Raw genomic sequence first — 13,657 nt, forward strand, 5'->3', positions numbered from 1 at the left:
ATGTCTCAGGAAACATGCGAAGAGAGGCAGCAAAAATATCCTTTCTATCTTAACAAAAAGTAAAGAATTTTAACAGCTTATATATGTTAAATAGCTTGGCTTTATATGTGAAACTGGCCTAAATCACTCATAGGCAATATTCTTCATGGTCTTCAGTGGTTTTTCATATCTGAATATAAACCTACTTTTAGTAAGGTTTTTCTTGAGATCCTTCTGATTCTTCATTAGCATTTTAACTCTTGACTCATAGGTGATAAAACAGCAGGTCAGAAAAATTAATTATTTGCCAAACTTTGGCAGCTAGTTGGGATGAACAAACGTAATTCTTTAGGACATAATTTTTTTCCAACATTTAGGGTGAATCTGTATTTCTGAGTTGTTCTGATCATAATATCTGATCAATAAAAGAAGAAATTACTTACAGTGGTAGAATTTGCTGCAAAGGGGTAGTTGGCATTCCCATTCACTCATTCTTTTCCTGTATACCTGGTGTGTGACAGGAATTGTTACAAGTGCTGAGGATTCAAAGATGGTTAAGACACTGCCCTTGGTCTCAAAGACCTTTATAGTCCGTTAGGGTAGAGAAATTCACAAGTACATAATTACAAAGCAATGTGATAAATCTTATAAGGAAGATGGGAGCATTGCTTATTGGTAAGGAGAGGTAGATTCTGAAAAGCAAGAGCTGAGAGATCATTACATTCTTCTGTTTGTTCCTGAATCTTTGAAACTTGTTTAAGGGAGTTTTCAGAGGAGGGGAGTGGATTGGCTTGGGAGGTACTGTCACCTAAAAGATGTTGCTGTTTTTCTCAGTCACTCTATTCTTGCTTTGTGCCATGAATTTTATAGTTGGGGCTAGGTTTTCTGGCCTAGAAAATACTATATTTCTTGAAGCCTGACCTATTCTCCCCATGAGTGGTGGGGAATGGTCTATATAGGGAGAGATTGGGGTACTGTAATATAACAGGAATATAAAGGAAATTTAGTGATATCCTAATTTGTTGCCACACAAATAGAGACAAATTTGCACACAGGAATATCTTAGATATTTACTAAGTTCCTAGATGGCTAAGGATACATTTTGCTTATGATGGCAACCTTTCCATGGACACTGATCACTGAGTAGAAACTTTCAATCAGTTATATATTTTGGACAGAGAGCCAAATACTTTTCTAAGTTGGGTTCATGTCCTTGAGTCTAAAAGGGAGTCTATGTGAAATGTGTCTTCTAAAAGAAAAATACATCAAGAACGGATGCCCAGCAAAAATACACTGAAGGCAGAATCATGTATGTTTTATTCACTGCTCTATCTTCACTAACCAGTACTGCTTTCCTGGGACAAGAGAGACGTTCAATAAATATTTGTTGAATTAATTAGTGAAGAGTGCTATAATGACAGCTGATTTATGTTTGAGGAGGGAATAGAGGGATAGTCACTTTGAAATTGGAAAAAGTTCATATATTCAGCAATTTCTCAAGCATAAATCAGGAATACTATCTTGCTTTCTAGTATCATAATGAAGTTATAATGGACTGTCCTATGAAAATGAAGAAATTCACTCAATAGAACTATTGCATATTGAAATCTTTTGCCAGTGTTCTTCCTAGCAGACATACTGGCATTTATTTCCCTCTACTTTCTGTTTATGCTGCAATGTGATTTGCCTCTAACTGGCTGTCAGACAAACCTCAGCGAAATTTAAAAAATATACTGCTTCACAATTTGTCAGTCACTATTCTTTGAAACTGTACAGAACATGAATAAAAGAGATCAGCAATTTGGCTTGAGATTCTCCGTGGAAAGGGAATTCTGTTCAACTTGCAGACTCTCTAAGCTTCACTGAGAGATTTCTCTAGAATAGGGATGAGGCAGGAGTCCAGGGAAACTCTGGCCTCTGGGGGCAGCTGAGAGGCTTTTGTTTTCTTACATGTCATCAGTAAAGGACAGAAACCACTCACTCAAGCCTGTAGGCATAAAAAATCATCTCTCAAGTTCAAAATCTATAATTAGGGTCATTTGGATATAGAAAATGATGGGGAAACTGGGACAAGATAGGCATTTTGTTGAACCTAGAACCATTCTAGAAGGAAAACAACCTTTTCTTCAAGTATGAAATGGACCATTTTGGAAAATGAGGTGAGCGGACAGAAAGTGCAGTCTCAATTTATGATATAAGAATTAGCCATCTCTGGGTAATATAACACAATAGTTGCTCAGTTGTGTCTGACTCTTGCTAACCCATGGACTATAGCCCACCAGACTCCTCTGTCCTGGAGAATTCCAGGCAACAATACTGGAGTGGGTGGCTGTTCCCTTCTCCAGGGGATCTTCCCAACCTAGGGATCAAACCTGGGTCTCCCACATTGCAGGCAGATTTTTACAGTCTAGCCACCAGGGAAGCCCCTTTCAGTAATAGGAACCAAATAAAATCAGTAACAAAAACCCAACAATAGAATAAAAGATAAGTAAGTTGTTTTAATTTTCCCTTCACAGGGATAATACTTCAGCTTCTTTTACTAACTAAGAGGATCAAATTTATTTTTCAAAACCACAGAAAGCAATTCACAAACCCAGCGCAGCTGTCATTCAGCACCAATCCAGTCTGAGCATTGTTAATTCACTTTGAGTTCTTCCAGAATGGTTGTTAAGCATTTAAAAGGAAGCACTAACACTTCAATAGGATTTTTCCCCATCTCTTTTTGGGGATACAGATTTGTTCTTCTCATTAGTTAATCACTGCTGAAACTAACCTCTGTGAGTCAGCAGTAAGAAAATCAGTTAGCATATCCTCATGCTTTGCTTTGATGGAAAGATGCTGAAGTCTGCAGTAAGAATGAGGTTATAGCAACAAGGGGAACAAGGCTTTTCTGGAACTTGTGAATTTAATCCACACGTGACTATGAATTTAATTAACATATATTGTACCGCCAGCTGTAACCTCTGAACTTTAAATCTCATAGCCTTTAAAGCTTCCTTCTTTCCTAGTCCCTCATGCTTGAAACTTTTTTGTAATGTTATTTCACCACCTTCTCCCCATCCTCCAAATTTTATTAGTTTTTGAGCTGGCTACTTAAATCATGTAATTCAGTTCATATGAAAATGTTGCTTTTTAAGTACTTATGATCTCACAGACTCTATAAAAAGCTTCTGTCTCCCCTTTTCTAAGAGGTAGGAGAAGAAAGAAGAATGAGGATATAACAGCTAATAAATGGCTTTAAATCAGACAGAAGACATGATCAAAAGGGGGTTTAGAAAGAAAATTTTAAAAACAGTTAGTTGGGTTGAAAGAAGAATTATAAAGTTTAGGCAGGTTGAATAAAACAGTCTGTGCCAGACAGCAATAAATCTGATTGAGGAGGGGAGATCCCCCAAAGCAGTGATGACTCAGATTAGGGCTTTGAGAAAAAAGTCAGGATTTTTTAAGTCTGACCAGAAAGGCCTCAGAAAGATGATGTCAAAGAAATTATTGAGGGGGAAAAAAGAGAGAGAAACACTGAGGAGCAGAGGCGCGGTGGATATAATTAATCTTACATTGAGAGAGGCAGTCAGGTCAGTTACTGAAGCAGTATTAGGCAGTCACCTCTGAGACCACCAGGTAACCATCTCAGACTCACCCACCTAGACTTTTCACCACTGATTTCATTAACTTCATTAATATGGTAAGGATACTGGAAAACATTCATTCAATTCTGTCATTCAGTAGATGAAGAAATTGAGTTCCAAGTGGAACTCAGTTCCACCATTCAATAGTGGTCGAATGATTCATTTAAAGAAATTCATGTTGATGTATGGCAAAACCAATACAATATTGTAAATTAATAATAATAATAATAAATAAATTTTAAAAAAATCTACCAAAAAATAAAAAGAAAAGAAAAAGCAGTTGCTTTGGGTCTAAATCCAGATCTCCTGGCTCCTGATCAGCAAGCATCCTTGCCATCATGCTCTGCCATCAAAGTGAAAGGGGAAAGATACTGCAAACAAACAAACAAAAAATCATGTATATTCTGTGCCCTATTTGGCCAACATGAAAAATGTAGATGATGCAAGAGGTCGCAGAGTGTATAGCTTAGACTCTGAAATCACACGGACTGCATTTAAACCCTGGCTCTGCTCTGTGATGTTAGGCAAGTTACTTAGCCTTTCTTTGCCTCAGTTTCCTCCTCTGTAAAATGGAAACAATAATGGTACCCTGACTACAGGGCTGTTACGAGGGTTCCGTGAGCTAGCACAGGTAAAAGCTTTTAATTAGAGGTTCACTCTTCTCCCCCACAGACCTATTCTGATTAATCACTGCTTTGGGTATCTCTGTTCTCAGATTTATGGCTTACTAAATGTTACTAATATCATATATGAACTGACTATGGTTTGCATCATTTATTTAGACATTAGAAACTGCTTGGATTTTATATTGGGTGAAGTGCTTTGAGATCCTTGTGAAGAAAATTATGTAGAAACAAGTAGCTATTATCATTACAGCAATGATAGTAATTCTGAAGAGTTCAAAGTGCAGACAGCATTCTCTGGAAATTTCTCCGAAGCCTCTTTCCTTTTGTAAGATTACTTTTAAAAAAACTTTCTCCACTGACCATGTTCTGTTTCCTCAGTGCTCTGTCCTATCTCCTCCCTTCTACTTAATAACTTGGAAGGCCCTCTGCACTCAGTTTAATAACCATCAGTCTGACCTTCTAAAGCATCAAATGTCACTATCTGCAATTTTGCCCCAGGGAGTCAACTTGGAAATCAACATGTTATCCTAAGGATGTCTCTCCTGCCAGTGTTTTGGTGAAGAACAGATGAGAATAGTCCCTTGACACTTCTGAGCGAGAATTGAAATAGCAACAAGATCTATGTCTGCAACTGCCATTTATTTTTCCACACGAAGCCAGGGACTATTTCGGGTTCAGCAGTTCCATCAGAATTTGGAATTGTGAAGCTCTGCTGTGAGAGTAGCAACCACAAGATTAAAAACAAAATGGGTATAGCTCAGACCTCAAGCAAGCCCTGGAGTGACAGTAATCAGCAAAATTCAGCTAGGATGCTAGGATGGTAGGGAAAGAAATATGATATACTGCCCATTTTACCTCAGTTTTTCAAACTTTTATCATAGCATCTTTTATTCCTTCCTTTCTTTTTTCTCCAGTTTTGGCCACTGGGAACTGGTTGTATGTGTCATGCTGCCTGAAACATGAATAGAAAACCTGGCCTCTTTCCCCATCTATCCAGTTAGTGTATTCGACAATGCAGAATACTCAGAGAGTCCACAAGAGTGTTCCACATGTTTATTATTCAAGTGTACCTTCTGGATATCTCTCATCTCCAGATTTCTGACCTGATTCTCAACCTTCTTGGTAGACACTCATCTTGAATAATTTGTTCCAGTCAGTAATTAAAATTTGAAACTTACAATTAACTTCTGGGTAGGACTTAGAAGCCCATGTGTATACTGCAGGATGATCTTTCTTAAAATTTATTATTTTTTGAGATATCTGGTTTCCTTTATTTTTTTATTGGAGGAAAACTGCTTTACAGTATTATGTTGGCTTCTGCTGTACAACAGAGCAAATTGGCCATCATTACACATATTTCCCCTCCTCTCCTCCCATCCCACCACTCTAGGCCATCCCAGAGCACACGGCAGGCTCCCTGCGTGACACAGCCACTTCCCGGCTATCCATTTTACACATGGTAGTGTTTATATGTCGATGCTCCTCTCTTCATTTGACCCACTCTCTCCTTCTCCTACAAGTCCATTCTCTATATCTGAGTCTCCGTTCCCTCCATGCAGGGTGATCTTAACAGATGACTAAATGAGGACTGGTTATTATTTTTTTAATTCATCATCCTTTATGATAACACTTTGTCACTGTCTATTTATGAGAGAATGCAAATTTAATTCCATTCAGTCAACAGCAATTCCAAAATGCTAAAAAAAGACATTCCTACTTTGTACATCAGCTTCTGCTCAGAAATCATCTTCAAAGGATAAAGCACTAATTCCTCAGTGTAGCATTCAAGGCCTTTCATAGATGACTCTAACTCACTGTTCTAGCATATTCCCCTTTACAAGCCTCCCACTCCACCCAAATAGATGGGCATTTTTAGGGTCTACTGAGCATAACTTGAGCTTGTTTAACTTGTAGTTCTACCTATGCTGTAACTTTTACTTGGCAGACTTCCCCCCACCTCTCTCCAACCTCCAAAAGCCAGCTCAGGTTCTGTTTCTTCTCTCAGACCATTCTAGTCCACTGAAATATTGCCCTAAGAATTTTCATTCCTTACTTTTGGTCACATTGACGTAGCAAATAATTATATACTCCCTCATGATTTTCCTTCTACTGTTTTGTTGTATTTTCTTTCTGGTATTATTTACAAATGTTTGTTGTTTATTGTTTTCATTAAGAATACTAGATGTTAAACTTATTGAAGTCAAAAACCATATAAGCATGAGATTTTATATCTTCAGTGGGGTTCATTTATGTATCTGGTGCTCACTGATTGATCAATATCTTTCAATCAGGTTTGTCTCTGCTGACAAGGGATGACATTGCAGAAATGTATCTAGCACTGAGGCTGAAAAAACCAATTTTCTTCCCTTTATAGAGCTGTAAATCAGTTCCATGATGTGAGAAAAAGTTTATTCATAGTGCATCATATAAAAAGCAGATTCATCTATTTTTAATCCTTCATATCTTCTTTCTCAACTTCTCTCTCAAATTATCTCTCATTTCTCCTAATCACCGACACCTACATGATCTGCTGAAGGCTGCCTGCTACAAGAAGAGGTGCTACTGGCAGACACCTCAGTCTTCTGGTTGATGGTCAAGACTTAAGACTTTAGAAGTGTCTTTATATAATCTAATTCAGGGGCAGTTGGTACTGTGTTTGTGCATGTGTGGTCATGCATGTTTAACAAAGTGAAAATAAGATAGTGAATTCTTGGCAGATTTTACCATGGAGAGGTTAATAAGATTACAAACTGTTTCACGTTCTGAATGCCAAGGTGGTAAAGCAGAAAATTCCAGCGAGCAAACAGGCAGGTACCATTAGAAGGTCTGTGTTAATGTTTCCTGGCAAGTCTTTACATCCATCTGCTTCTGCCTCTTCTCACTGTATCGCCCTGGATTTTTTAAATTTAAAACTTAAGGTAGGAAATATCTTGATTTTTTTTTTCCTGAAGCTTATCCATAATGTAAATGTTAAAATTCATGTTTCAATTACATTTCTGTTTAACTTCTCAGTAAGCCATTAGCTCCATAATTGTGCACATCAACACTTCCTCCCAGATCTGTGCCCTTCGCCAGCTTCACTGCAGTCCTCTACCTCTGCCCCACCATCCCAGTCTTCCACTAGCAGACAAACCCAGCAGTAATTACTAATGACCAAGCACGTAATTCCGGAAGCGTTGAGCTTTTTCATTTGTCGCAACTACGCAGAGAGCTGTCTGGACATGCAGCATGGAGTCAAAGCATTTTTAAAGACTCCTAGCCATCTTGTCTCCCCTCCTCCCATCACTAAAACACAGTTGTTTATTTCATCTGTAGACTGCAGAGTTATAAAATTCATCCAAGCAGTTACATACACTTAAATAATAATTTTACATTTGTATCCAACAACAGTTGAATATATACTTACATGGAACCACATAGTTATCCATAAAAAACTGTAAAACAGTAGTAAATAAATAGCCAGGAATGAAAAGTACTTTCTCTATGTGGATAGGGCATTTGAGCACCTCCAGCATATAAATGACTGGACTTAATGACTAACTAGCCCCAATATAGGATCTTATTTTAAGACTTTTCAAGGGATCATGCTAACGTTTATTTAATGTGTGGTATCTACATTCTTACACATGATGCTGTTACTCTTATTTAACAACTAGTCAGTGAGCACAGTTTTGTTCCTAGTCATTTTATATTGATTTTTGTCCATACCAAATGGCTGGAAATATCCCTGTAACAATTTTTGTTCACTCAGAGGCTCAAAATGTCAGAATAGAAAATAGTTAAAGTACTTATCACTGCCTCAGCAAAATCCCGCAGTGCTGTAAAGGAAATCACAGATCTTTAGGTCAGAGTCCAGTTTCAGTCTAACACCATGGTCCTTCCATCTGCATCACATTGAAGGACACAGTTGGATTCTCCTGAGGAAAACCAGTCTTAATATTGTCAAAATCAGAAAATTATCCTGAGATAACCAATGTCCATAGGAAACACTTCCTCTCATTCTGAAACCACGGCCAAAGAGGTTAAATCTATACCCTGCAAGACCCATAATATTTCTTAGAGATGTATTTTTTATGGGTATGTGCTTCTGTTCATGCCTAATTACAAAGATAAAGGAGAAGAAGAGGGATTCACTATTGAAGTTGATTTTGCTTAGTTCAATTACCCCCATATTTTTTATCAAATAGATACATGTCAAAAGATATAACATTCCTATAAACAGATCGTGTTGGCGTCTTCGTATATACCCTATCCATGACCACCTAGGATCTGTAGACAGATCTATTTTGTGTCAATAAATAAATAAATAAAACCCCTGATTTCCTACTGGAAGATAAGTACAGATCTTAAAAAATGTGTTTATTTTCTACCTTAAAAAGGCGGGGGTAAGGAGAGGGAGAGGGTAACACAGAAAATTTTCATAAGTAGACTTTTTTCTGAAGCTATGCAGGAGCTAAGGATGGGAACTGGTAATTGCCTGCAGAGGGGTCCGGTAGGAAGGATTTATTTTTTCCTTTTAACCTACTATGCCTGCTCTATTAGGGATATCCGAGAGATCGGAGTCTCAGAGAAGCAGTTTGGCCTGAAACCTCTAGCCCTGGCCAGGCGTCTCTGCCGCAGGTAAATGCGGCGCTGTGGCCGGACCGCTATCCGCGGTGCTGAAAGGTCGCGGGCGCCAACGCAGGCCCCTGGTGTTGCTGTCCAGGGTGCTGAGCACGGGCCGCCGCAGTCCCGGAGGCGAGCCCGAGCCCCCGCCCCCGCCCCCGCCAGTCTTCCGCAGAGCCCTCCCACCCAGCACTACCCGTCCGCCTTCCGCCAGCCTGCTGTTGACGTGGAGCAGGCGGCATAAATCAAGTCTATGGGGCATGGAGGCTGCTGTGGCGGCTGCAGCTCAGCTTGCCCGGGGCGGGAACTCCTCTTTCTTTCGCCTCCCAGCGCCCACACCCTGCCTTCTACCTAATTCTTCCCTGGATAATAGCTCCCTAACGACAGCAGTCATGATAATAAGGTCAGAACGACAGGGTTGGTTTGTTTTGATCTACAGAATGAAAAAAAAAAAAAAAAAAAAAAACCCAGCAGCCTAAACATCTCTGAAAACTGCACCGCAAAATGGAAGAGACAGAGGGTCCCACTACTGTTTCAAAAGAGTAAGTTATTCCGTACGTATTCTTGCGCTTCCACCCCATCGCTCCATCTGCACTATCCCCTTTCACCCCTTCCCCAAGCAGCTCACCTCGAAAACACTTTATAAAGCCCTAGGCGGGAGTCTAGCCGGACGTGCACACACGGAATACCGCACCCTGAGTGCACAAATTCTTGTATTTACCCAAGCTCACTTGGTCTGTCCAGCTGTGGTCCCTTCTGGGTATGCAGCCAGCCAGTGCCAGAACCACGACCTGGGGATGGGGTCTCCTTACCTTGGCTTCTCCAGAGGGTGGTGTTCGCCCGGCCCCTGCAGGTTCCAAGTGTGAAGGAGCCGCGGAGCAGGGAGGGAAGGAAAGACAGCGCCTGACCTCCCCGAGGTTTTGTCTTCAATGCAACGTGAGCTCTGCCCTCATCAAAGATGGCCGTCCCTTTTGACGTCAGCAGCTTTTAATAGCCATCTCCTGGAGGGGCGGGGAGGAAGTGTGTTTAGGGGAGGGCGGGGGGAGGACGCGGGCGGGGGTGGGAGGGGAGGAGCCGCGAGGTACTGAGCGCTTGACTCAGCTCCCAGCTCGCTTTACTGCAAAGCTTTGTATTTTAGTTTTTTATAAACACCCAAACGGGACTATTCTTATGATTCCACTTTAACACCCGGGCACGGGCAAATTCATTTATCTCGCGACTGGTCTTCTGATATTGTTTTGTTTGTATAGGTGTGTGTCTGTATGTATATGTGTTATATACATGGACTATATGCGATTATATATATACAAAAAATTTCCCCTGCTGAGTTGAGTCTTTGGTTGAGTCATGAAACGGAAGAGGAAGGCAGAGGAGGAGTAAGAGGGTGGGGGATTTCAGCTGCAATTTGCTTTTTCTAAAAAAGCTGGTCCGAAGGGGCATCCCTGTCAACCCCCACCAGCTCCATATATGGTCAGGCTACGTGGGTTGCTATTTTTATGAGTGATTTCTTCATTTTATCAAAGTAGCATCGAGGGCTTGGAGTTCGCATTAATGTGGTCAGTTGTGGAGAGAGACTAGTACACGTTATTTTAAAGTACGTCAGAGCAATCATCACAGAGATTTCAAAGGAGTTGGGGGAAAGGGTAGGGAATGGCAGGTAGTTAACCCAACTAGCGTGGGTTTGCTGAGTTCAAGGCTTGGAGTTGAGAGTTGTTTGAGGAGGGCAAAATAGATGACGCTGTTTGGGGTTGAATTTGCAATCGGAGCCTAGGGTTTTATGTTGAACTTATTAGGAAGAGTCCACAGAGGCGCCGTACATTCCTTATAGGATTGACTAGGCTTCTGGGGAGCCGGTAGTATGTGAACAGCTACAGGTTCAAGGATGCTGGGACGCTACAAAATTCTGCTGGTTCATTCAGTGCGCAAACCCTGGGTACCAGACGAGGCTGGCCTTCCGATGCTCAAAACAAGAAGTGGGCGAGAGAAGCTAGTAGTCCTGGTCATAGGAGAGATTAAAAAGAATAATCATAAGGCAATAATCTTGTTCTTTGTTGTGTGCTTTAGGCGCCAAGAAGGGGAGGGGCGGTGGAGGGCGCATATGCAAATAGTCCCGCGGTGGCAGCCTTTCGGATGATTCATAGGTGTTGGGGAGGCTGTCGCGGGACTCTCCGCGGGGAGGGCAAGCTGGGGAGCGCGTGGGAGGGGGGACCTCGGTTGAGGAACTGTTTGTACTTTTCCGGGAAGAATGAGATTAGAAGTCGTGCCTCGCAGTGTTAAAATTTGATGGCCCCTTTTAGGTGATGGAAAATCCTTGTCTGGGGGTTGGGTGGGGGGCAACGTATAACTTCCACCCCCAGCCCCCGCAACACACAACCCCCCTCTGAGGCATGAGAGCCAGCTTAGGTTTTTAATGCACAAGGAGAGTGAGAGAGAGAATGAATCCCAGAAACAAAGGAGAGAAGCAGAGTTGTAAAGAGAACATTTATACCGAATAGAACTGTAAGAATTCAATAAGCAATACCTTTAATTGAAATAAGTGGATGTTATTGTCTCTTTAAAGACTTCTTGACCGAAGGGTATTTTGAAATATTAATGTTTTCAATAATAATTAACAAATAGTGTTTGGGTTTTTATTAAAGCTGGATTCTGAAAACAGGACGTGTTGCTGAAATGTGTTTACTTCATTAAACATTTAAGATTCTTATACAGTTAAGAAGAAGAGAATCTGCCTGGTCCTCAGATACTTGACAATGAAATTCCTAGTTACAACTGTCACCTTCGTTGTAGAGCAAGCTGGAACGGGCTGGGAGAAGTGAAGGCGAATGCACTGATGTCACAGCAAAACACTTTATGATCAGAATTTTTTTCCTCTAAATGTGACTTTTTTTTAGCCCATAAAAGTTGAGGGGTTGGGGAGCCTGCAGTGGGAAGAAACGGAATATGTGTATGGCACTCAGTCTGAAAGTCATTCAGGCAGAAAGTTTTGTGCAGGAATGGAGGAGGTAGGGGATTTTCCAGATTAAAAAATAGTAAAACTGAAAAAGTACCTACGTCAGTGAGGAAGGCTCATCCTGTGGGCGACAGCTCTGTGGCAGTCACAGGGGAGGACTGGCTTGGTATTCTGAATTTTCAACTGCTGATGCCCCACACTGACATCTTTAAAAATTACACAGTATAGAAGAGAGTCAGACTGATTCAAAGCATCACAGAAAATACCTCAAGCTCTACAGGATTATGCTGGGTGAAGGCAGCATTTCTCATTCTCTTGTGCTTCTGTGAAAAATGATGCTGTTTGAGATGTTCTTCATTTTGTTCTGAGAAAAGAATAAATTTGGAAAACATAGACATTGGATAAATATAAGTCTATTCAGGAAAACCAGACATCTGTAAATGCATTTTAATATGATAATGAGATTTCCCCCCTAGGGTTTTCTCCTTGCTTGATTTAAAAAAAAAATCCATAGTCATCCTTGCCAGTAGGGAACCAGCATATTTATGTTATTCAGGATCCATAAAGGCCTAAGCCATACAGAGAAGGAAAGTGATGGGAAATTTGCTCTGAAATGATTCAGCTGCCTGTGAGTTATTTCTACAAAGATCCAACATGTAGAGCAACGAATGCTTAGGAACTCATTTGATGAGTAATGAGAAAATTATCTGCTCTGCTGGATGGATATTTACACTATGCTAACTTAGTCTCTGAAAGCTTTTTCTGGTACACCATGCGCCAAAGTATTCCGGTTTGCAGTAACTCCAGATGTAAGATATTTAGTTTATATCTCCCAGGTAAGGTACAAGATACAAACTTCCCTGGTGGCTCAGATGGTAAAATGTCTGCCTGCAATGTGGGAGACCTGGGTTTGATTGCTGGGTCGGGAAGATCCCCTGGAGAAGGAAATGGCAACCCACTCCAGTACTCTTGCTTGGAAAATTCCATGGACAGAGGAGCCTGGTGGGCTACAGTCCATGGAGTTGAAAAGAGTCAGACACGACTGAGCGACTTCACTCTCACTGTCTCTCACAAAGAATAATTATAAAAAAGTTTTTATAACATGTTATAAGGTCTTTCCAAAGTCATTTTGCAAATAGTTTAGAACTAGCCCAGCTCAGAACCCTCTTCTCCAAGATCATACCCATGAACAATATTTCAAAATATCGTGAGTGCACAAGAATATACAATTTGACAGATCAACCGTTTTAATTCCTTGGTTTCCTTTCCATGTGGCTTACTTGCTGCTTTCTCTTTATACATTTTTCCAGTTCTGACCCCAATCCCCGCCGCATTTATAGACAGTGACTTAATAGTAGCTGGGGAAAACGTAATACTCTAAATCTAAACTCATTGTTCCCTGAAACCTCTGAGGCAGAGACATACCTTGTAAGAGGTAGATGGAGGACTAAAGATACTGGTTTCTGTTTCTGAGTTGCTGTGTTGGAAAAAAAAAAAAGACTGCACCTCAAATTTTCAAATAACACCTCATTCCTTACTAAGAACAACATTGTAGGATGGAAAGAGAAGTACTTAGCTGACAGATGCTGAGTGCTTCCAAACTCCTAGTCCTTAATGCATCAAAATTATAAGGTCCCTTTTGCACATGAATGCATCCTAGGACCCTCTCCCATACTGAGATATGAAGGTGGTCAAGCAGGGAGGAAGAACCCTGTGACAGGGACAAAAGGAAGGAGAAGATAGTAGCTGAAATTAGCAAACTTTCAAAGGGTTATTTGAAAGCAATCACAATATTCCTTTAGTAAGTCTTTCAAGAGTTTTATCAGGTCTGTAACCTCTCTATACCTTCGTCCTCTCATAGGTAAAATGGG

General features: G+C 40.7%; 1 protein-coding gene and 1 long non-coding RNA gene across 3 annotated transcripts in view; one reads left to right on the forward strand and one right to left on the reverse strand.

The window, feature by feature from the left end:
- SNAP25 (synaptosome associated protein 25) overlaps positions 1-9,801 on the reverse strand; it is an 83,842-nt gene extending 74,041 nt beyond the window's left edge. For both annotated transcript variants that reach the window (XM_006071903.4, XM_006071904.4), the window contains exon 1: positions 9,649-9,801. The gene's annotated coding sequence lies outside the window, so the exon portion shown is untranslated. The remainder of the gene's footprint in view (positions 1-9,648) is intronic.
- The window catches only part of LOC123329300, a 38,788-nt gene continuing 34,167 nt past the window's right edge, over positions 9,037-13,657 (forward strand). Inside the window, exon 1 of the long non-coding RNA XR_006544717.2 lies at positions 9,037-9,378. This is a non-coding gene — a long non-coding RNA (uncharacterized LOC123329300). The remainder of the gene's footprint in view (positions 9,379-13,657) is intronic.

This window comes from Bubalus bubalis, chromosome 14, assembly GCF_019923935.1.
Source record: "Bubalus bubalis isolate 160015118507 breed Murrah chromosome 14, NDDB_SH_1, whole genome shotgun sequence".
Lineage (NCBI taxonomy): Eukaryota > Metazoa > Chordata > Mammalia > Artiodactyla > Bovidae > Bubalus > Bubalus bubalis.